The sequence below is a fragment of the Sus scrofa genome, chromosome 4 (genome assembly GCF_054392235.1).
Source record: "Sus scrofa isolate SSC_HxYL_T2T_F1_AM1 chromosome 4, Sscrofa_HxYL_maternal_Yorkshire_Landrace_v2.0, whole genome shotgun sequence".
NCBI lineage: Eukaryota > Metazoa > Chordata > Mammalia > Artiodactyla > Suidae > Sus > Sus scrofa.
This window is the reverse complement of record NC_139386.1, coordinates 112,335,729-112,360,787: the sequence shown is the minus strand read 5'-3', so window position 1 is coordinate 112,360,787 and position 25,059 is coordinate 112,335,729. Positions and strand designations below refer to the sequence as shown.

The following is a 25,059-nucleotide window of genomic DNA, read 5'->3' as shown; positions in this document are numbered from 1 at the left end:
CTCGTGGGGTTGGGTTTTATTTATTTCCACACCTGAGAACATAGAAATAATGCTAAGACTCCAGGTTTTAATAGTATCAACATAAGATCCTTTACCTTTGATGCCAATAGCAAAGGCGGATTCTCTAACTAACGTTACAGACTACACCCAAATGACCATTAGCACAGAGCAGGGTAGGTTAGGGGAGGCTGTGACAAGGAATATAGAATTGGGGGAGGAAAAAGTAGCCACATGGGAAGAGGTGGCAGATATATGATTCTCTTTCCAACTGTATTTATCTTTTTCCCTGGAGAACCAGTTGCTCCTGTGTCATTGTTAGTCCGGAGAAGCTGCTCTACCATCAACTGCTTCTTTTTCCCCTCTTCCCTCTGCTTATTTTGGTTCCTGGGGCTGCCTTCCTTTCTTCAGCCAGGTTGATAAAAGCCTTTCTCTTAGAGCAAAAAGAGCTGCTTTTTCATCACGTACTTCCCTAGGCTGCAGGACCAGCTACATAATTTGTGGGGCCTCGTGAAACATGGCAACGCAGATACTTCAAAAAAGAACTAAGAATTTCTAGACAAGGATGGCAGAGTATTCGACCAAGCACAAGGCCCTTCTGAGTACCCGGCCCCTGTGTACCACGCAGGTGCATGGCCCCCTGGGAAGCCAGCCCTGCTGGGCCAAAGGGGAAAACGCATTTTAGGAGACTGTCTTCCCCTTTGGGCAGCTTCATTTTCTCTTTGCTTTGCTAAGGGAATAACTCTGAAAAATGTCACCCTTTTTATCACAATAAAAGAGAAAGATGATAAGCAGAAGTTTCCCTTTGACCTTTCTATCCCATTTACCCCAGTCTGAATTTTGGGGGGGACTCTGCCCCCCAGGGAGGAGAGACTCTGTCTCCATACTCTCTCTGGTCTGCACTTGCTGCACTTTGCTCACTCTGAGACCTGAGATCCTAAAACCTAAACCCCTGGCACCATCAAATGGGCTTCCCAGAGGCTCGAAAGGCCACATAAAGGCAAGGCGGATCCCTTCTTTTTTAGAAAAAGCAGAAAGCTGTCGGGGATAGATAAAAATTAGATCCTGGCCATTTGTAAACTGGGTTAAATGAATCACTAGGTAGCCTGCTATTTGCCAAAAATAATAAAAACACTCACTGAATAGCAAGTGGCCATGAATATTTAACCACCACATTCCTTTTTTAATGTACAGTGTATTGCAGCTGTTATGCTGTCCAACAAAGAAGGAACAATGGGAAAGCACTGCAGACAAAAAGGGATTCCTATTTTCTTTTTATCGTCAAGAGTCAGCTATTTTTGTTGATTAGACCAAGAAGAACCTATGTTGTCCCATGGTTTTAAAACCAGCAACTGAGACCAGATGATTGATGCCTGTAAATATTATCATCAAACAAAAAATCCATTATTCATCCTCCTCCAGAAAATTTATTGGCATAAAGTTTAGGGTGGATACTTTCAGAGAGACCTGAAAGTTTTTTAGGACAGGATTTAACTAGGAGTACATTCTGTAAAATTAAGCTAAAATGTCAAATTATATAACCTGTAATCCTCAGGCACCCTTGAACTCCAACCTGACTTTTCTGCCATCACAAACCTCAGGACTCATGACTTTTATGATCGAAGGAAGTTAGGGCATTTTTGTACTTATTTTATCTTTGTTTAGGATCTCAGGCCACTGGAGGCTAAGGCACTCCCAGGACAAATCACCATGTCTACATCTTCCTCAGTCACACATTCACACATGCATGCAGAACCAAGTTCAAGTCCTTCAGGGAGACATTTAAGGGAACCAGCAGAGAAAAAGACCAGGGATGTGCTGACAGACTTGGGTTTCAATCCTGATGCTGTCACCAGCCAGCCTTATGAATCACATCATCTGTCCGAGCCTCCAGTTTCTCCTCTGTCAAGCTGGGAAGTAACAGGATTATTGGAAGGAGTCAGTAAGATAAAGGGCTGACATATAGCAGGTGGCGATAAGAGGCAGTGGCCTTCCCTAACCCACCCCTCCCCAAATCTCATTCTGCTTCACTTTTCCATGAACATGACCTTCCATTTCAGCCGGTCTGTCCCTTACTCACTCCCCATCCCCCGGACCCGGTCACACAGTTCTCCCTTTTCTTAAATGTTCTCCGCAGTCCAGCGGGCCCTCCCTGGCTCTCCTCACTTAGCTAAATCCTACGCATTCTTAAAGATCCAGCCCAAGCCCCTCTGCTTCTTTATAGCCCTCCCAGGGCCATTCCCCCAGGCGTTCCTGAAGCACTGCTGTCTGTGTCATTGAGTCAGTAGTCCCCAGTGTTATTAAACTTTATCTCCCCTAAGGTGCTATAAGCTGCTTAGGGAGCAAAGATGGGCCCTTCTTTCTTTTCTTTTCCGGCCACAGCCTGCAGTGGCATAAAGTGGGATCTCAGTTCCCAGACCAGGGATTGAACCTGGGCCACAGCAGTGAAAGTGCAGAATCCTAACCACTAGACCACCAGGGAACACCCCTCTTTGTCTTCTCTCTTTTATATCCCCACAGAGATGATTACGCTGACACGCATGACAAGTGCTCAATAATTACACGCTGAGGATGTAAACACACGCTGCAGCACCTTGCATTTGGTTAAATTATACGTGGAGGCCTGGGGGTTGAGATGTGAGAAAATGACTCTGCCATTTCTCCTCCTTCTGATGCATATTGCTTTTTAAAATATTATCTGTCCAAGTTTTTTTTTTTTACATATGGTATTTCTTCTCCAATATTTCAATACACCACTTAAAAATTGGCCTGAAAGAAAGTATTAAAGGGTGTGTGTTTCCAGTGGAAGAAAAAAGCACTGGCTATGACTAATGTCTTCAATTTATAGTGTATCCAATTTGGAGAAGACCATGCTTTTTCACAAGGTTGCATAACTACTCACAAAAACACTCTCAGCCACGGGATGTATTTGGGAAGAATTTAGCCCTTCGTTAGACTAGGGAAAAGGGAAAAGTTCAAGGGCACAGCTTTCTCACCCTACACAGAGAAGGCACTCCAATACCTGTCCAATGGAATGATCTGTCCGGAAGTAGATTGGAACATTCTCGATAAAAATGGTTCATTCTAATTCTAGATATTGCATTACTGCTTACCATGTAGGTGTTGTCAACTATTGAGTATTCGCACTAAGAATTGTTAAAGGGGAGTTCCCACTGTGGTTCAGTGGGTTAAGAACCGAAGATAGTATCCACATGGGTGTAGATTCAGTCTCTGGCCTCGAAGGATCCAGCATGGCCGCAAGCTGTGGCATAGATCGTGGATGTGGCTCAGATCTGCCATTACTGTGGCTATGGTGTAGCCCGCAACTGCAGCGCCAATTCGACCTCTAGCTGGGGAACTCCCATATGCTGCAGATGTGACCACAAAAAGAAAAAAAAAAGAGAATCGTTACAGGGAATGAATGAAAGATGATGTGTATTTCTACTTGCAGTATTCTGGATTAAATAATCAAAACAGGTATTCCCGTTGTGGTGCAGTGGTTAACGAATCAGACTAGGAACCATGAGGTTGTGGGTTCGATCCCTGGCCTTGGTCAGTGGGTTAAAGATCTGGCGTTGCTGTGAGCTGTGGTGTAGGATGCAGACGTGGCTCAGATCCTGCATTGCTGTGGCTCTGGCGTAGGCTGGCAGCTACAGCTCCGATTAGACCCCTAGCCTGGGAACCTCCATATGCTGCAGGAAGCGGCTCTAGAAAAGGCAAAAAGACAAAATAAACAAATAAATAAATAAATAATCAAAACAAAGAACCTGTATATGACCCATCTGCTAATGCTTGTTGTTACCACTCTTCAGAGGTGGAATAATGGTGAATAGTCATCCAATGACTCATGAGTATTAGAACTCCAGTTTATTTGTTGACTGTAGGCCTGCTAGGGAGTTAAGGGACAAAGGCAGATAATGGGTTGCACTGGTAAATGTCTCTAGTTTACACTATGCTTTGGCAGTCTTTTCTGCTTTCCCATATGGGAATGTAAAATCTGGGCCAGACCAAGATGTTGTACGAATCTAACTTAAGAATGTACTGAACATGTTCTCTTTAAAATACACAAAAATAACACTCCTTAGGAACGGTAATATATCAATAGGCCAATAGAAAATTTAGATTTCTAATGGCACACTTCAATTTTTAATTTTTAACTATGAAAAAAAAAAGTCAAAAAGCAACACCTGACCCTGTTGTCTGTGTCCACCTAAGAAGAACAGATTTTAAATTCTAAACTCTGGTTTTCTTTCTTACCTTGAGGATTCATTTTGCAACTGAAAAAGAAGATGTAAGAATGAAGATTTATAAAACAGAATTTTGAATCAATCATCAGAAGCAAAAAAAAAAAAAATGTTTTTAAGGACAGGAATGAATTCTGACATTTTAATTACAAGCTCAGTGGAAAGTTTGGTAGCAGAATGTGAGCTCTGAAAATTACTATTATGTTGTCATTATGAATTAATGACTATGAAAGAAATCGGTTTTGAATTGTAACAGTAAATTACAGAGAAACACTTATGGAAGGGCTTTCTATTTCCTGATGTATCTAGAGTTTTCATCATAATTGATTAAAAAATCCAAACAGTGGAAAAATATGGAGACATAGACTTTTTTAATGGATTTCATAAATATAAGGCAGCTTTTCTTAGCAACTCAGAATATGCTCATGAAAACACCACTTGTAATATTAAAAAACTAAAAGCAAACTAAATGTTTAACAATATGGGCATGAGTAAGTAAATTAGTATAATATGCAATCGTTAAAAATTATAAAGATTATATCACACATTTTAATATATAAATGGTTTTAAATTTTATACATGCAAACATTTATGCATGCTGTGACTACAAGCATGTAAAAACATGAACAAGAGAAAATAATGAGAGGGAATATACAGAAATTATTATAGAATTTGTGTTTATGTGGTAAAATTGGGGATTTTTCCTTTTTCCCCAAAGCTCATGTAATGTTTTAAATTCTATTTACAATTTTTGAGATTTTTAAATTTTAAAGACCTATATATATTGGGATATATTCGTAATATGAAATTGCCAACTTTCAATCATTCTTAGCTTAATAAAAATTGTAATATTTGGTTTAATCTCATACTGTATTATCATTGTCCAACTAACAAATAAATCTTTGTTTTGTTTGTTTGTTTTTGGCCACACCCACAGCATATGCAAGTTCCCAGGTCAGGGACTAAATCCGAGCTGCAGCTGCAACCTTTGCCACAGCTGCAGCAATGCTGGATCTTTAATCCACTGTGCCATCTTGGGAACTCCAGTGAATCCTTTTTTTGGAATAAAAGTTGCTAATTCCTATTTTTAAATGTTCATTAAGTTTCAAAATAGAATAGAAATTTTGAAAATTTTTAGTGAATAAATTACTTGAAAACCACATTTGAAACTATATATCGAAAATGCAGCGGTTTTCAATTCTTAAGAAAATTGACTGTTCTGAATTGATGCAAAGCTACTGCCATTGCACCTATTTTTTTATCTTTGAAATTGTCATGTTCATTTTTAAATTATTCAATGACCACTATAGAGTAAAACATTCATAATTTAATAGGTAAATTTGCTTCTAACCTGTGCTGGAATGACACTTAAATTGCTTCATACTCTGTGATTACTCAGAGATAATTAGTCCTCTAAATATTTCTGTAATGAAAACCATGGGTTTAATGAACTATACAAATTCAAACCAAACAGAATCTTTACTCCTTTACTGAATATCTAAGTTCCGCATAAAAAAAATTAACAATTGGTTAGAATTTTAAAAAAATAGTTTAGAGCAAGCCAGACCATAAAAATATGAAGCAAAGTTAAATGTATTCATAGGAATTTGTAACAATAATCATAGAAAAGTAGCTGATCAGCCTGGATTTGAGGGGAAGTTAGACTTCAGCTTTGCTATGCAATTGCTACTTTAAGTATTTAAAACTAAGGATTTCTGAAATTTCAGGGAAGTATTTTACAGACTTTTATGATATATTTATTAATAACTACAGAAACGTGCTTGAAGAAAGAGTCAAGTCTGGGGGGGAGTGTGTGTTCATAATTGTGTCACCAGCATGAAACACAGAGCCTGACACATGGTTTCAATAAAAGTGTGATGAATAAATAAATAACCAATAAAAGTTTGGTTATAAATTGGGTTATTTATTATAAATAACCAATAAATTTTGGAGAGTAAATACCTGGTGGATTGAACAAGTATATTAGAAACCAAAGTACAGATAAAATGCTTGCAGGGGGGTCATTTTTGGTTAGTTGTTAAGTCCTGTTTTCCGTGACTTGGATAGAGGTATATAGGAGATGTATTAAACAAATGCTTCAGGGTAGACAAAGTAGGTGGGACAGCAATGAGATCCTGCTGTAGCAATGCAATAATGCTGAATAGCACAGGGAACTCTATCTAGTCACTTATGATGGAACATGATGGAGGATAATGTGAGAAAAAGAATGTATATATATGTGTGACTGGGTCACTTTGCTGTACAGTAGGAAATTGACAGAACACTGTCAATCAACTATAATGGAATGAATAAAAATCAATACTAAAAAAAAAAAAGTTGATGGGACTAGTCAGTGGCATCTGGATGCTAAGTTATCTCAGATGTGAAATGATGAGTTAAAGCCTGAATGATAACATTTAAAGGAAGAAATGCAAGGTCCTCCATTTAAGTTTTTTGAAAAAAGTCCATTTCACGGACACAGGATGACAGAGACTGACTGGACTTGATGGCAACTTGTGTCTTAAGAACTGAAGAATTCATGTGACCACAAGCTTAACCTGAGCCAACATTTAAAAAAAAGAAAACCATAAAATTTACCATCTTAACTTGTAGAGTTCAGGAGTGTTGACTATATGCACAATTGCTGCGCAGCAGATCCCCAGAACTTGCGAAACTGAAACTCTGTACCCATTGAACAAAAACTCCTTGAAACTCTCTACCCATTGAACAAGAACTCCTATCTCCCCCTCCCCGTCCAATTCCTGGTAACCACCATTATGTTTTCCATTTCTCAAAGTTTGACTCCTTCAGGCACTTCATGTAATTATACAGCATTTGTCCTTTGCGACTGACTTCTTTCACTTAGCAGGGTACCCTCAAGATTCATCCATGTTGTAGCATGTATCAGGATTTCCTTCTTTTTTTTTTTTTTTTTTTAATGCTGGATGCTATTCCATTATAAGTGTATACCACTTTTTATTTATCTATGCATATATCAATGGACATTTGAGTTGCTTCCACCTCTTGGCTAGTGCAAGTAATGCTTGGCTATTGCAAGTAATAAACATGGGTGTGCAAATATCTCTTCAAGGTTCTGTTTTAAATTCTTTTGGAGAGATATACCCTGAAGTGGAACTGCTATATCATATAGTAATTTTATGTTTATCTTTTCAGGAACCCGTATACTCCTTTCCATAGTTGATACGCAATTCTACCTTTCCCCCGACAGTGTAGAGGGGTTCCAAGTTCATATCCCTGTCAACACTTGCAATTTCCTTTTCTTTCTTTTTTTTTTTTATATAATAGCCATTCTAACATACGTGAGGTGATATCTCATTGTAGTTCTGCTTTCCACTACCCCAGTGGTTAGTGATAAATAACATCTTCATCTATTGTTGGCCATTTGTGTATTTCTTGGGTGAAATCTCTATTTGAATTATTTTCCATTTTTTGTCAGGTTATTTGTTTTGTTGTTGTTGTTTTTGAATTGTAGGAGTTCTTTATATATTCTGAATATTAATCCCTCAGCAGGTATGTGATTTGCAAGTATTTTCTCCCATTTCATAGGTTGGATTTTTTTCCCTGTTGATGGCTTCCTTTGATGTGCAGAAGTTTTGGGTGTTTTTTGTTTTTTTGTTTTCCTTGTCTTTTTGTCTTTTTTAGGGCTGCACCCTTGGCATGTGGAGGTTCCCAGGCTAGAGGTCCAATCGGAGCTGTAGCTGCCGGCCTACACCACAGCCACAGCAACGCGGGATCCGAGCCGCGTCTGCGACCTATACCACAGCTCACTGCACGCCAGCTCCTTAACCCACTGAGTGAGGTCAGGGATCGAACCTCCAACCTCATGGTTACTAGTCAGGTTCGTTAACCACTGAGCCACAACAGGAGCTCCAGATATGCAGAAGTTTTTAAGTTCAATTTAACTTCATTTGCCTATTTTTGCTTTTTTTGCTTGTACTTTTGCTGTCATATCCAAGAAACTATTGCCAAATCCAATGTCATGAAGTTTCCCCCTATGTTTTCCTCTAAAAGTGTTAACAGTTTTAGTTCTTACTTTAGATCTTTAATCCATTTTGAGTTAATTTCTGCATGTAACGTAAGGTAAGTGTCCTGAGATTCATGTTTATCTTTGAGATTTTTTATTTTAGATTTTTAATAGCCTTGATAATATTGCCATTCAAATAGAAACCAGCCGACTTAAAGTAGTTTGAATTTTAAAACAAGACCACAGCTAACAAAAGAACATATAATTGACTTTTTTATGGTAAAAGTGTTGGGAGTTTTTAGTGCGTGTTTGTTACAAACATGGCTTGGGAATCAGACCAGCCAGCCAGAGTTTGAATCCTATGCACTATCTTTGATGGGCATTTTTCACAAGTTTCCTGACCACTCCAAGCCCTCACTTCCCATTTATTTATTTATTTATTTATATTTATCTTTTTGCCATTTCTAGGGCCGTTCCCTCGGCATATGGACGTTCCCAGGCTAGCGTTCTGGTCGGAGCTGTAGCCGCCGGCCTACACCAGGGCCACAGCAACATGGGATCCGAGCCACATCTGCAACCTACGCCACAGCTCATGGCAACACCGGAGCTTTAACTCACTGAGCAAGGCCAGGGATTGAACCCGCAACCCCATGGTTCCTAGACAGATTTGTTAACCACTGAGCCACGACCAGAACTCCCTTCACTTCCCCTTTGTAAGAGAGAAATTGGCAGTTCCCATCATGTCTCAGCAGAAATGAATCTGACTAGCATCCATGAGGACACAAGTTCGATCCCTGGCCTCGCTCCAGGGGTTAAGGATCCGGCGTTGCTGTGAGCTGTGGTGTAGGTCACAGATGCAGCTCAGATCCCATGTTGCTACGGCTCTGGCGCAGGCCGGCAGCTACAACTCCGATTGGACCCCTAGCCTGAGAATCTCCATATGCCACAGGTGCAGCCCTAAAAATATATATTAAAAAAAAAAAAAAAAAAAAAAAAAAAGAGAGAGAGAGTGAGAGAGAAATTGGACTTTCTACCTTACAGGGCTCTAGTGTAGCCTCACCCATTCTTGACAGGTTTAAGTGAAATAATGTAATCATAATGTCTGAAACATAATAAGCACATCATAAATGATAGCTTGGCTGTTACTATTATTATCAAATGTTGATTTATTTCAGAATTTCTGTTCCTTCTGACTACCTCAAGACTCAGAATTTATTTAAGAGAACAAAAGGTGAACTTTCACAAGGTCAAATTAGAAGATCTAATTATGCTTGTTTCTCAAAATGGGATGGGAAGGATTTTGCAGAAACCTCTGCCAGAAAGTCTCTGTGTAAATGTTCCTTGCTCTGGAAATGTAACTGAACCTCTCCACAGTTTGGTTAGGGCTAGGCTCTTATAATGCCTTAGCTTGATGGCTTGTCTATTTAACACTCTCAAGGGGCTGTGTTTGCCCTTATTCTGGGAGTTCAGTTTTCCTCTGGGGAGTTTTCCCTCTCTGCCACACACAGCCTGGGTGGGACTCTCAGTGGAGCTTCCTGGCACTCTCTGGTCAAAGGATGGCCATGTGATCAATCTTGACCAATCAGACTCTTCTGAGAGTGACTGACATGTGTTAGGAAATGATAGAGGAGATGTATTCCAACTGTGAAGCCTTTATTTGTTCCTGTCCCCTAGACCCTTGGAGTTATTCAAGTTTCTATTTTTTTTTTTTTGATGTCCTGCTTCTTCATTTTTTCTTTAAGTCTTTACTGCTGTCTCAAATCCTTCCACAATTATTTTCCCCCTGAGATAGCAGATTATCATGTGTTGCTTGCATGCCAAGAGCCTGAAAGGATTCAGCACTGGTCATTCTGTACTACAATCAATGGCTTAGTGGTCTATCCTCCCCCAGCATCATGTGTTCCTTGGGAATGGGAAGTGTGAATACAGCAACAATGCATTGTGGATGCAGTGACCAGGAAGTTCTTTGCTTAGGAGCAGAAATCATTCATAGTCTTATATTGGTCATGGGAAGTTCTAGGTCTGGCTACTTTTCAGGTCATCTTTGTGATACTTCAAATTGTTGGGACAATTAAAAAACATTTAAATTGTGTGGCTCTTGCCTAACCTAGATTCTCCCCTCCCTTGCCCCACCCCAGTCTGTGTTCCCTCCCCTAGCACATATAACAAAATAACAAAAGTAACCAACCCAGCAGTTGCAGAGACTATGAAGAAGTCTTTATAGCTTACAGCTGTCCTGGTCTGTAGCTTTTTACAGCTTTTTGTTTTCTTGGGGGAGCCCCCCTGCCCAAGCTCTGTTCTTCCCCTACTGTTAACCAACTGCAAGGGGTTCTCCTCTGATATAGACCCTCTTTGCAATCTAAAGAAGCCATTGGTTCTTATTACAAAATCCAATGAAATTCTCAGCCTTGCCCTGCTCCAAGTGGGTAAGGTATCTCTCTGCAGACCCTTGTATAGGCTGTCACCCAGCTTTGCCAGGGAAAGCTTCCAGCTGGGGCATCACTTCACAATCCTATTGTGAATGTTTGGACTTGATCTGTGTATACATTTATTCCCTCATTTCGCAAATATGTATTGAGACTCCACATTGCTCCTGTACTCTGTTCTGGGCACCGGGGATAAAACAGCAAAAATGGAAAAGGGTCGTCTCTCTTGGCGTTGGCTGTCCTCTCAGAAACAAGGAACAATACAAGCTGTGTTAAAGGTCACACAGGAAACACACTCAGTGCTGTGACAATATCTTCAAGGTGACCCCCTCCTAGGTTTAGTAGTCAAAGATTGTATAACCAAGAAAGAGACTTGGTGAATATTGCTAACCTCCAAAAGCCTGAGTTCTTTATCCTGCTAGGATACGAGGGGCACAGCCCTGAGCCTGACTCAACCTCATTTACTTCATCAGTAAAATGAGAGGGTGAGACTAGGTGATCTCTAGGTCTTTCCATGTCTAATATAGCTTTTAAAAAATGTTCTTGTCAGCAGCTTTATTGAGGTATACTTTATGTTTCATACAATGTGTTCATTTTAAGTGTATGTTTAAATGACTCCATTTATTTACAGAGTTGTACAACCATCATAACCATCTGATTTTAGAATATTTTCATCCCCACGAAAAGAAATCTCATGCCCATTTTGTCACTTTCCATTCCCACCCACAGTCCTAGGGAACCACTAAAGTACTTTCTGCCTCTATAGATTTGGCTCTTTTGGACATTCTGTATAAATAGAATCCTGCAATATGTGTTCTCTTGTGCCTGGTTTCTTTGAACAAGATATTTTTGAAATTTATCTGTGTTGTAAGGCTCATCCATGTTGAGCCATAGATCAGTACTTTGATCCTTTTTATTGGGGAATGGTATTTCATCATTCCAGTTTTTTAATCCGTTCATCATTGATGGGCATATGTGTTATTTCCACTTGTTGACTTGCGAATGATGCTGCTATGGCATTTGCTCATGAGTCTTTGTGGGGACAATTGTTTTCATTTCTCCTTTCTGTCTACCCAGGAATGGAATTGCAGGGTCATATGGTAACTCTATGTTTAACATTTTGAGAAAGTGCCAAACTGTCTTTTAAAATGGCTACACCATCTTCTGTGCGTTCCCATCAGCAATCTATGGGGGCATAATTTCTCCACATCCTCACCAACACTTTTTATTGTCTGTTGGATGGATAGTCTAGGTAGTGTGAGATGTTCTTATTGTGATTTTGATTTGCATTAACCTAATGATTAATGATATTGATCATCTTTTCCTGTACTTAGTGGTCATTTGTAGACAGGGAAATACCTATTCAAATTTTTTGCTCATTTTTAGATTTGGTTATATTTTTAGTATTGAGTTGTAAGACTTTTTAATATATTCTAGATCTATGTCTTTCATTGGCTATATAACTTGCAAATATTTTATCCGATTGTGTAGATTGTCTTCATTTTCTTGATAGTATATTTGTCAGTTTTAAATTTTGATTAATTTATCCATTTTTCTTTTATTGCTTTCCTAATCCAAGCTCATAAAGAAGTTCTCCTATGTTTTCTTCTAAAAGTTTTAGTTTTATATCTTACATTTAGATTTTTGATTCATTTCAAGCTGTTTTGTGTATGGTATGAGGAAGGGGTTCAAATTTTATTTTTTTGTTTGTGCATACTCAAGCATCCCAGCACAATTTATTGAAAGGATTATTCTGTTCCTACTGATTTTTCTTGGTACCTTTATCAAAAATCAATTGACCATAATGTAAGGGCTTATATGGGGGCTCTTAATTCTATTTCAATGACTTTATGTTTACCATTGTGCCTGTGTCACATTGTTTTGACTAGTGTAGATTTGTAGTAAGTTTTGAAACTGGACAGCGTAAGTTCTCCAACTTTTTTCTTCTTTTTCAAAATTTTTTTGTGGCAATTACGAGTCTTTGCATTTCCATATGAATTTTAGGGTCAGATTGCCAATTTCTGCAAAGAAAAGAAAAGAAAAAGAAAAAGAAAAAAAAAGGCAGTAAGGATTTTTTTTTTGGCCAAAATATATTTTAATAACATTGTGGAGGTCTATTTTGCATGTAATATAATCCACTCTTTTCAAGTGTCCAAGTCAATGATTTTTAAAGTAAATTTGTCAATATCTTTTTTTTTTTTTTTTTTTTGTCTTTTTGCCTTTTCTAGGGCTGCTCCCACGGCATATGGAGGTTCCCAGGCTAGGGGTCTAATCGGAGCTGTAGCCACTGGCCTACACCAGAGCCACAGCAGTTCAGGATCCGAGCCGTGTCTGTGACCTACACCACAGCTCACAGCAATGCTGGATCCTTAACCCACTGAGCAAGGCCAGGGATCGAACCCGAAACCTCATGATTCCTAGTCGGATTCGTTAACCACTGCGCCACAACGGGAACTCCTTTCTTCTTCTTTTTTTTTTTTTATCATACTAAACTTTTCTCCTACTTTTCTTTAAATTATTTTTTTCCAATTTTATTTTATTTATTTTTTATTACTCAATTAATTTATTACATTTATAGTTGTACAATGATCATCACAATCCAATTTTATAGGATTTCCACCCCCCAACCCCAGCACATCCCCCCACCCCTCAAACTGTCTCCTTTGGAGACCATAAGTTTTTCAAAGTCTGTGAGTCCGTATCTGTTCTGCAAAGAAGTTCATTGTGTCCCTTTTTCAGATTCCACATGTCAGTGAAAGCATTTGATGTTGGTGTCTCATTGTATGGCTGACTTCACTTAGCATGATAATTTCTAGGTCCATCCATGTTACTAAGAATGCCGGTATTTTGTTCCTTTCAATGGCTGAGTAATATTCCATTGTGTATATGTACCACATCTTCTTGATCCACTCCTCTGTCAATGGACATTTAGGTTGTTTCCATGTCTTGGTTATATCAATATCTTCTTTAGAATATACAATCACCACCATGAATCAGTTGTAGAACTTGTCATCACCCCAATAAAATCTCATGCACATTTTCTGTCAATTCCTGTTTCTCCTCACCCCACTGCAGGAAACCACTACTCTCTGTCTCTATAGCTTTGCTCTTTTGGAATATTTCATATAAATGGTATAGTACAATATGTAGTCTCTTGTTACCAGCTTGTTATATGAGAATAACATTTTTGAGGTTCATCCATATGGAAGCATTTGTCTGCAGTTTGTTCCTTTTTTGCTGAATTGTATTCCATTGTTTGGATATATCACTTCTGTATATCCAGTTGATGAACATTTAGATTTTTTTCCAATTTTTGGCTCTTGTGAATAATGCTACTAAGAACAATCAAGTTCAAGTCTGTATACACATACATGTTTTCTTTTCTCTTGGGTAGATGCCTAAGAATGTCATTCCTAGGCCAAGTAATAAATTTATATTTAACTTGTAAAGATATCACTGTACCACATTTACTTTTTTTTTTTTTTTTTTTTTTTTTTTTGTCTTTTTGCTATTTCTTGCGCTGCTCCCACGGCATATGGAGGTTCCCAGGCTAGGGGTCTAATCGGAGCTGTAGCCACCAGCCTACGCCAGAGCCACAGCAACGCAGGATGTGAGCCGCATCTGCAACCTACACCACAGCTCACGGCAACGCCAGATTGTTAACCCACTGAGCAAGGGCAGGGACTGAACCTGCAACCTCATGATTCCTAGTCAGATTCGCTAACCACTGCGTCACGACGGGAACTCCCCACATTTACTTTTAAATTCCTCTTAGTAATGTATGAAGTTTCCTGCCTTTCCAACATTTATTTTTGCCTTTTTAATATTATATGTTTATATATATTTATCCCTCTACTGTCTCTCTCTAATATACATATAAGGTAATAAGATAAATTTATATCTGTATGTGTGTGTGTGTATGTATATAATCTTTTTCATTATAGTCATTCCAGTTGGTGTGAAATGGCATCTCATTGTGGTTTTATTTCGCTTTTCCCTAATGACTAATGGAATATCTTTTCATTGGCTTATTAACTATTCACACATCTTCTGTGGTGAAATGTCTATTCAAGGTTTTTGGGGCTTTTTTTTTTTTTAAGCTTTTTAGGGCCACAGGTGCGGCATACGGAGGTTCCCAGGCTAGGGGTTGAATCAGAGCTACAGCTGCCTGCCTACACCACAGTTGCAGCAAAGTGGGATCTGAGCCACAACTGTGACCTACACCACAGCTCACAGCAACGCCAAATCCTTAACCCACTAAGCAAGGCCAAGGATCAAACCCGAAACCTCATGGTTCCTAGTCGGATTTGTTTCTGCCGTGCCATGATGGGAACTCCTGGGCCATTTTTTGATGTGTTGTTTATCTTCCTGTTATTGGCTTGTAATAGTTCTTTGTATATCCTGGACACAAGTCTTTAATCAGATATGAATTTTGTGAATATTTTGTCCAAGTCTATTGCTTCTTTTCATTGTCTTAATTGTGTCTTTTGAAGTCCAGGAGGGATTTTTATATGGATTATATTGAATTTGTAGACAAATCTACTACTTGTTTTTCAGGCTAAGCCAAGATGAAAGCACCAATATGGAATTTTTTTTGCAGGGTAATAAGACTCATTCGTAAGCACTCAGACTGGACTTAAAGATAAGTTGGTTTCCTGTCTTATCCCAGCAGATAGGTGGTCTGCCTAGGTTGCAGGCAGGAATGGAAAAAACAGGTGAAATATCGTATTGAGTAAACTGGTAGGAATTCAATGAATATTTTTAAAATAAATGATTGAATGAATAATCAAAGCTGGTTATAAGTTCCCTTTAGTTTTCTCTTTTTGGTATTTCATATGCCTTCAAACATGCTTTAAGTGAAATCATTTCTAGACCTTCCTCATTCTGATTACTCTCCATGAATACAATGTTTCTCATAGAATGTGGAGACAGAAATCAATGCAGTGGGCCGTAGTGTAAGTGGTATGATGAATGCAGAAGAGGGCAAAGTCCTATTTTCACATATATGGTCAGATGATCTTTCTCAAGGTTGCCAAGTCTACCTATAGGGAGAAGAGAATCTCTTCAACAAATCGTGCTGGGAAAACTGGATATCCACTTGGAAAAGAATGAAGTTGGACCCTTCCCTTATACCATATAAAAAATTGACCCAAAATGCACTAAAAATCTCAATGTAAAACTATAAAACTCAGAGTTCCTGCGGTGGCTCAGTGGGTTACAAACCTGACTAGTATCCATAAGGATACAGGTTTGATCCCTGGCCTCCAGCATTGCTGTGGCTGTGGCTTAGGCTGGCAGCTGCAGCTCTGATTCGACCCCTAGCCTGGTAACTTCCATATGCCGCAGGTATAGCCCTGAAAAGCAAAAAGCAGGGGACAAAAAAACATATAAAACTCTTAGAAGAAACCATAGGGCAAAAGCTTCACAACATTGGCTTTGGCAATAGTTTTTTTGGATATGACACAAAAAGCACAGGCAACAAACAAAAAATAGATAAATTGACTTCATATAAATTAAAAATATGTTTGCATCAAAAGAAACTATCAACAGAGTAAAAAGACAACACACAAAATGAGAGAAAATATTTGTAAATCATATATCTGGTAAGGGATTAATACCCAGAATACATAGCGAATTCCTAAAGGTCAACGAGAAAACAAATAATCCAATTTTAAAATAGACTAATGACATAAATGGGCATTTTTCTGAAGAGATGTGCAAATGGCCAATAAGCACAAGAAAAGATGCTCAACGTCACTAATCGTCAGGGAAATGCAAATCAAAACTACAGTGTGATACCACCTCATACCCATTAGGATGGCTGCTATCAAAACCACAAATAACAAGTGTTGGTGAGGATGGGGAGAAATTTCAACTCCTATGCACTCTTAGTGGGAATGTAATAAGGTATAGCTTCTGTGGAAAACACCTACTCCAAAAATTAAAAATAGGACTACCCAGCAATTCCACTTCTGGGTATAAAAAAAAGAAAAAAAAAATGTGTAAATCCATGTTCATTGCAGCATTATTCGCAATAGCCAAGACGTAGAAGCAACCAAGTGACCATCAGTGTATGAATAGGAAAACAAGAGGTGGCATATATGCACAGTGGGACAGTATTCAGCCTTGGAAAGGAAGGGAATTCTGCAACATGCCACAATGTGGATGGCCTTTGAGGATGTTATACTAAGTGAAATAAACCAGTCATGTTGCTGAAACTTGGCATCTATCCACCGGTGCCAAATAAAAATGCAGAAACAGAGTTTTGGGTGAAGTATAAAAATAACTTTTATTGCTTTGCCAGGCAAAGGAGGCCACAGCAGGCTAATGCCTTAAAGACTGAGCTCTCCTTTGGGGGAGAATTGCAGGGAGTTTTATAATCTAAAAGGAGAAAAATAGGGTTTCAGATAAGAATCGGAATTGGGGCAAACATGCATTCTTCTTTCTCTGGGGGAATCTTAGTCATGGAACCTGGCATCTGGAGAGCTCATCTCGGGATGATCCTGGTGGTGGTCTTCTGGGTTATTGTCCAGAATTAACAGTATTTGCAAGAAGAGCATATTGATCAGAAATTAGAACAAACTAGGAAAGTTCCTAAAAAAAACCCATCATGTGCTAATAATCTTTAACCCACAGGCACCTGTGCTCAGGGTGCCTTATCTTTAGCTTACAGGTGATTGTGTTTAGGGTTCAATCCAAAAAGGAAGAAGCACAAGGAAGAGCTCCAAGCAGGTCAGTTTTAAAGTATTTGTTCCTAAAAGAAGTATAAGGAATATAACTTTTCTCTTAGGTGTATAAGATGCCTATATTATTATGTGTAATGCTTGAGGGGGAACCAGGACCCTACCCCAAGGCAGTACTACTGTTTCTTGGCTGTTCCTTTCCCCTTCCCGGGTGTTTGCATCCGTTTCCTTCCCTGATCAGCAACTGTCTGCAGCTGCCCCTTGGAACTAAGGGAAGGTTATGGAGCCTGAATGAGGCTCCTTTCCTAATGCTAAGAAATAGGGGACACAGAAAGGCTTTTGTGCCCAGGAGCCCCAGAGGGCCCTGCTTGGTTACAATCACAGAAAGACAAATACTATATAATTCCACTGCATAATTTCACAAATACTTATAATTCCATAATCTAAGTCAAAATAATAGAAACAAAAAGTAATGGTGGTTTCCAGGGCCTAGGGGAGGGGGAAGTGGGGTGTTATTTTTCAATGGGTATGGGATTTAAGTTTTACAACATGAGAAGAGTACTGGAGATGAATGTGGTAATGGTAGCACATTATGAAGGTATTTAATTCTACTGAACTGTACACTTAAAAATGATTAAAATGGTAAAATTTATGTTATGTGTACTTTACCACAATTTTTAAAAGCTGAAAAGGAAAATTCAGAAAGTAGAATGGTGGTTGTCAGGACTGGAGGTGGTGGGGGTGGAAGCGAAGAGTTATTCAATGGGAATAAAGTTTCCATTTTGCAAGATGAAAAATTCTAGAGATCTGGAGTTCCCGTTGTGGCTCAGTGGTTAAGGAATCCGACTAGGAACCATGAGCTTGCAGGTTCGATACCTGGCCTCACTCAGTGGGTTAGGGATCCGGCGTTGCCGTGAGCTGTGGTATAGGTTGCAGATGTGGCCTGGATCTGGCATGGCTGTGGCTGTGGTGTAGGCCGGCGGCTACAGCTCCAATTGGACCCCTAGCCTGGGAACCTCCATATGCCGCAGGTGCGGCCCTAGGAAAGACAAAAAGACAAAAAAACAAAAAAACTTATTAAAAAAAAGGGAAAAATTCTAGAGATCTGTTGCACAACAATGTGAATACAGTTAACAAAACTGAGCTGTACATTTAAAAATAGTGAAGATGGAATAAAATTAAATAGAAAATTAAGTAGACAGTTCATGTTTCCAAGATGCAAGCATCTTCAAATGTTATTGTCAAAAGAACAAGTGCATCATTGCAGATTATGCCTTGGTATTGTCTCCAGGTGAAAAGAATAACAGAAATGAAAGTCATATGATGTGTGTGACTGTTAAAACTTTGTGGAGACTCAGGCACCAGGTCTCATGTAACCCAGTCAGAAGTAGCTGTTATCTGTAGTCAGTGTCATTATTAATGGAGAGAAGAAACAACTTCAAACTGGTCAAATATCGTGACTCTTTCTAAATTTATCTAAATACACAATAGCAATTTGCTTTGCTTTTTAGATCCAGGTATCATAAAAATGTCAAATAATCAATTTCTTAAATCTCAACCAAGAGTTCACAGATTTTTTTTTTTTCTTCTGTAAGAATGACTTTTTAGGTAGTAAGCCTTGCATTTTCTGAAAGAAGTTTAAAAAACTTCATATAGTTCCAAAGAGGAACTCCTTCAATATTTAGAAACCACATTTCAGCATTTGAATCATTTGCAGCTTTCCTTACCTCCTCAATTTAATTGCAAACACCTTCAACAGAGTGCTAGCAAACTAATTAGCAATTCCTTTTCCTTAAAAAAAAAATACTCCTAATCAAGGAAGATAATCATTTTTGATTAAACAACAACCAGAGTTATCAAATGTAAATTTACAATTGATTACAGAAAAAGTATAGAGTACACTTCTCCTCTTAATAACAGTAAGCATTATTTCTTTGCCACTCAGTTATATTTAGTTTCTCAGATTAATTTAGGCTGATCCATTGCTTTTGATGGTGTATTCACTAGGAATGCCTATATTATTTCCCAGAAGAATATCCCTGTGCAATTAAAATACCCAGATGCAAAATATGCATCTGATAAAAAAATCTGGCAGTTGCCCAAATATTTGAATACTCTGGATGCTACTAAACTGCTGTAATTCAGTCTTTCAACTCCTTCAGGGAATAGTGTGGTCACGGGGAATAATATCTAGACCTAAAAGATACAAAGCTGACGGTGTCATCTTAGAAAAGAGTTCATTCTCACAAGGAAATCTATTCAATATTCTGTAATACTCTATATAGGAAAAGAACCTGAAAAAAGAGTGACTATATGTCTATGTAGAACTGATTCACAACAGTGTAAGTCAACTACATGCCAATAAATTTTTGTAAAAAGAGTTCATTCTTTCATTCATTTACTCATTCATCTAGTAAAAATGTCGTAAGCACCTACTGTGTTCCAAAGACTGTCCAAGGTCCTGGGACAAGACATAGTCCCTGCACTTGGCGGAGGGCAGGTGGAGTGGGGGGTTACAAGCTGATTGGGAAGACAGGCAAGCTAACAGGCAATTAGCTGTTAGCTAATAGGACTTGTGCTATTGGTGGCAAATAAGGAGGGTAAGCCTGATCTTTATGCCATTGGTGAGGTTGGGAAACCCTTTAGGAAGCATAGGATTAGTTTCATCCTGAAGGACAAATAGGGGTTAGAAGATAAGCAAAGAAAGCAAAGATCAACATGTGCTGAGTTTCAGGCATGAGAAAAAGCACATCTTTTGGGAAGACCTGAAAAAGTTCAGCATGTCTGGAACAGAAATGAGAAGAGAAAATGGTGAGAAAAGAAGTTGGAATGGCAAAGAAAGAATAATTTATGAAGAATGGTATGCACCTTCTGAAGAATGGTTCCTGCCATTCTAAAAGCTTCGAAGACCTACTGGCAGGTTAATAGATTTCTCATTACCTATGCAGATTAAATTTGCCTTTTCTGTGTCATATGTGCTATACTGGATGGCAAACTGGATTAGTCCCTGGTTCAAAAAAAATACTGGTTAAAGACAGAACAAACAGGCAGTAAAATGTTATTCTTCATTCTCCAAGTTATACTGAATTTTGGTTTACATAAATAGACAATACATGCATGAAGGCAGCAAGGTAACCCCTAAGTTTGAAATTGCCTTCTGAAATGTAATAGGAAAATGACAAATAAGAGTTCCTGTCGTGACACAGTGGAAATGAATTCTACTAGGAACCATGAGGTTGTGGGTTCAATCCCTGGCCTCGCTCAGTGGGTTAAGGATCCTGTGTTGCCCTGAGCTGTGGTGTAGGCTGGCATCTGTAGCTCTGATTAGACCCCCAGCCTGGGAACCTCCATATGCAGTGGGTGCAGCCCTAAAAAAGACAAAATAAATTAAAAAATAAATAAATAAAGATTCTCCTTGGACAAATGGTAGGATATTTCCTCTATGTCAAAATCAAAATAAGACAAAGAACCAAGAGCTCCCATCCTAAGTTACCAATAGGCAGCTAAATTGTTTTGGGAAAACACAAATTTTAATCCCAGTGGCCAGATACATTGTCAAAATACATTGTCAAAATAGCAAGACTGTACTTGTAGGCAACACAAATTCACCTAGATTTAAATACTGATTCTGCCACTTTCTGTCACTTTTGCCTCTCATTCCTCACATCTGGTTTTTCCCCAGCGCTGTTGTGTGAAAAACAAGCTGTCTTCACATCAGATTCTAGAAGTGGGATTTTTTAAAAAAAGCAGCTGATAACATGGAGCCCTTGATTATACATAGGGAGATAAATAAACAGCTTATTATTTTAGTTGAATAAAGTAATTCTTAAGTATAGAGCATGTGCTTTTTTTTAACCCGTGACAACTGTAAAAATGGTTTCCAGGTTGCAATTGTGGCTACAGTATACAGAGAAAAATGGTCTAAGAAAGCATTCTGTCAGATTCCTTCACCAAAATAGCCCAAGTCGAGATGGATGATTGATGATTGACAGATGGATGTAGACTCAGTGCAATAACCACGTAATAAATGCCTACTGTGTTCAAAGGGACTACAAAAGGCAATAAGTAACACATGGTATGGAAGATTCAGTAGGGTAGCAGTAATAGCCTATTGTCAGTTTGGCTTTGAAAAGTTTAAGAATCCATAGAACTTTATGCTAAGGCAGAAATTTTGTGGCACAAGAGAGGTACAATCCAAGTACTGTGAGGGCCCAGGATCCCATTTGGTCAGAGGGATAAAAAAAGGTTTCATGAAGAAACTTGCATTTGACCTGGTTTGGGGGGAATGGGCAGAATTTTTATAAGAGTAGCACGTACATTCCAATCAAAAGAAAGAGCATGGGTTTTGGAAACAGATGGACAGAGTTCACGTCTGGGTCTCCCAGTTTAGAGCCACATGAAGTCCCTGTCGCAGCGTTTCCATCAGCTAACGTGGAATAAAGTTCCTTCCTTACACTGTTTTTCAGTTGATGACACGTAACAGGCTTAATGCAATCTCTGGATGTAGTGCCCTACAAATGGCATCACTACCACCATTAAAGGCAGAAAATCCCACAAACAGGAAGAGTATGTAGTCTATACGGGTTGAAGGGGAGAACACTGGAAGATAAGACTGGAGTTAAATGTTGGGACCCTATTATAGGGAGCCTTGGATGCCAGACTGGGGAGTCCGAGCTTACTCCAGTACAAGCAAAGAAATCTTTGATTCCACTGCCTCCCCTTCCCCCTCCCCCCCCTCCTCCTCCTTCTTCTTCCTAGAGAGAACTGACTTTTACATTTAATATTCAGTATGTGGAAGGAACAATGGGTTTCAAGTGGGACACTGAGAGATTGGCATCAAGGGGACTAGAGGGAATGCTATAAAAATGCTTTGAGCAAAGAAGAGAGTCCCTGAGTGTTTGTGGTAGCAGCGGAAAGGATATGAGAAGTACAGGAATAAACCATAGACTGACGAAGAAAAGGAATTAATTGCTCTGGAGCCTGTGAAATACTGGGAATGGGAGGGTCATTCGTGGAAATCTGGAGGCATAAGTTGAAGGAGCAGTGGTCCAGGAAAGGAATGGGAAGCAGGATCTGCTGACCTCCCTCCAGCCCAGTGAGTCAACAGGAGTTAGGCCGAGGGGCAGTGAGTGTCCAGGAGAACTGCAAGGGAGGCCCTGGAATGTAGATGGAATAAATTTTTCCACAAAGGAATGTGGATTGGAAACAAAACGAAAGAAAAAATAGTAAAAAGCATTGGGGGTGAGAGAGAAGAGGGCAAGCGAAGGGCCCCTGCACTGAGACAGGGCTGAGCAACAGATGGATGATTCCATGGGAAAAGACAAAAATGGGGAAGTGTGTGTGCCACGCTAGTGAAACAGAAGCACCAAAGCTCACAAGAGTGTGGACGGGGTGTGTTGGAGCTGGGAAAGGGGCACTGTTTGTGCAGTGGAATTTAGTCAATGGAGAAGTTTATAACTAACCTGTCTTAAGGGTCCAGGCCATTTATTTGTATCTATGACATTCTTTTCTCTGGAGTTTGATGGTAGGCATGATTTGATGGTCGATTCACACTTTTGGCTGGTTCAGGTCCTGCCTCTGTTGAATCCCTTCCCTAGAGTTATGATTTCAAGAACCAGTCTGCTTTCAGCTCTCGAGAGACTGTGAGAGGTTTTCGAAGTTGTTCTACTTCTCCTGCAAATGAGGTCAGAAATAGAAGCAACTAAACACCTCAACAACCTGAGAAGTTAGCACAGAAGTAGCCCCCAGAGAAATAGGTCAGTGGATAACAGACACTAAGAGGTAATAGATATTTGCTGTTGAATCAGGTCTTTTGTGAGAACTAGTGTCAAGCCAACAGGAGAGATACTTAAAGTTTGCTTACAACTCCCAGAATCTACTAACAATGCAGGGCCCTCGACATCACAGAATTGTCCAAAGTATGAACCCTGAATTCTGGTGCCTACTGCAGTGACACACATCAGTAGAAAGAAAGAGATAAGAAAATGGCTTTCTGTATATTTTACTTGACGGGAACAAAACACATCTTATGGGTCAAGCTCTGTGTTAGGCTCTGGAGATATAAATATTTGTAAGTAGGAAATGGTCTCCATTCTTAGTAGCTTCCATTCTGGTGGGCTTCCTTGGCAAATGCACAGACAGAGCAGAAAAAAATCACCACCAATATAAGGAGAGTTACCTATGAAAGAAAGAAGACCACTGAAAAACATGGAACCCATGCAGAACCAGGGCCGGCATCAAATACAGACTGAAGGGATACGAGCTTTACAGTGAAACAAAACTGCTCTCTTACAGGCAGAAATGATTCTAATGTAAGGAAAATTATCCACATGAAAAGTGGCTTTTCTAAGTGACACAAATGTGTTTTATTATAAGGAAATCATGCACATCTTGTCGGAGACAGCAGCTATTTGGTATTTCAAGAGCTGAGCCTAAGAAGTTATCAAGTTCCTTTCCTGAAAGCAAGGTAAGTCTTGCCATTCTCTGTACCAAGCACAGCAGACGTCGTCCCAGAGCCCATCCCAAAGAGCAGAGCCAGCAATACCAATGAGTTTGAGCCTTTGAGGCCAACTTTCTGATGGAGCCTTGCCCTGCCATCCAAGTGACAGAGGAGGGAGGGAGGGAGGAAAATGAAGGATGATGAGTCTTCAGAAGTCTTTTCTCCCTCCCTCCAAGGTCCCATTATGCTTGAGGACAGGACGCACCAGACAGGAAGAAAGCCTTTGGAACATAAACACAGCCAGTCTTTGTGTACCATTCCCTCGCCAGGGTCAGGCTCTATCAAATCCCGATGTTGTGACATTCTGTACTTCTCATTGTCGCTGCTCCTCTTATTCCAGAGAGACTTAGCTCCTTCACTCTATCTCTACTGAGAATTGTGTAACATTTGTTGCTTGAATCCACTGGAGAATCAGGCTTAATATGCAACATTTTACTTAATGGCAAACTCTTATGAGAACACAGAGTTTTTGAATTTCAGGAGGTGTCTGTAATAGTCCCAGCACAGTGATGAATGAGTCTTTCAATAACGGATTTGATACAAAGACATTCATCTGGATGTATATGCAGAAAACACAGCAGTTCTTGAAATTTTCCCTTTGGAAGAAAAATACAGGTCAACCGATAATATTAGCATTTGCAAATGTATGACAAGGATGAAAGTCTATTAAGTGTATTGGTAAAAGGTAAATGTAATAATAAGCAAATTTTACTTGTAAGACTAATAATCAAGAAGAAATTTTACAATGAGAGTCTGTGCCCACCTCCCGAAAATAGTAGTACAATTATATTCTTGAAACCATTTAAGAATAGCTAGTCATGGTCATCACAAATATTCAGTAAGGACAATTGTCACCGAGGCAGCAAAGATGCAACAGGGAGTGCTGTGACCCAGTCTTCTGATCTTCAGTTTTCAGATTATATCAGTTTGAAAGATGGCATCTCCTTTGTTAATATTTAAAAGAAGTCAGGAGCCAAATGCTACCTATAAAAAACTTGAAATGTTCAGATTTTCTTTCAGAGGGTGCATGTAAGCTGCAACCTGTGATACACAATCCAACGTAGCTCTCCCCAGAGGGTAACAGTAACTTGGAACTCTCCGCTGTGCTAAGAGGACATAGCTTTTCCTGAGAAAAGCATAAACATAGAGATTACCTGTGTTTAAATGGAATCACCATACAAAAAGCGAAATTTTTTCAGGGGGGGTGGCTTTTCCAGGGCTGTAC

The 25,059-nt window shown here is 39.3% G+C and overlaps 1 long non-coding RNA gene and 1 other non-coding gene across 3 annotated transcripts in view; one reads left to right on the top strand and one right to left on the bottom strand.

Moving 5' to 3' along the window:
• Positions 1–23,802, top strand: part of LOC110260343 (uncharacterized) — a 190,420-nt gene extending 166,618 nt beyond the window's left edge. For both annotated transcript variants that reach the window (XR_014844546.1, XR_014844548.1), the window contains one exon: positions 23,711–23,802. This is a non-coding gene — a long non-coding RNA (uncharacterized LOC110260343). The remainder of the gene's footprint in view (positions 1–23,710) is intronic.
• Positions 2,408–2,479, bottom strand: TRNAE-UUC (transfer RNA glutamic acid (anticodon UUC)). Its single transcript has one exon. It is a non-coding gene; the product is annotated as a tRNA-Glu (tRNA).
• Positions 23,803–25,059: the final 1,257 nt, after the last annotated feature.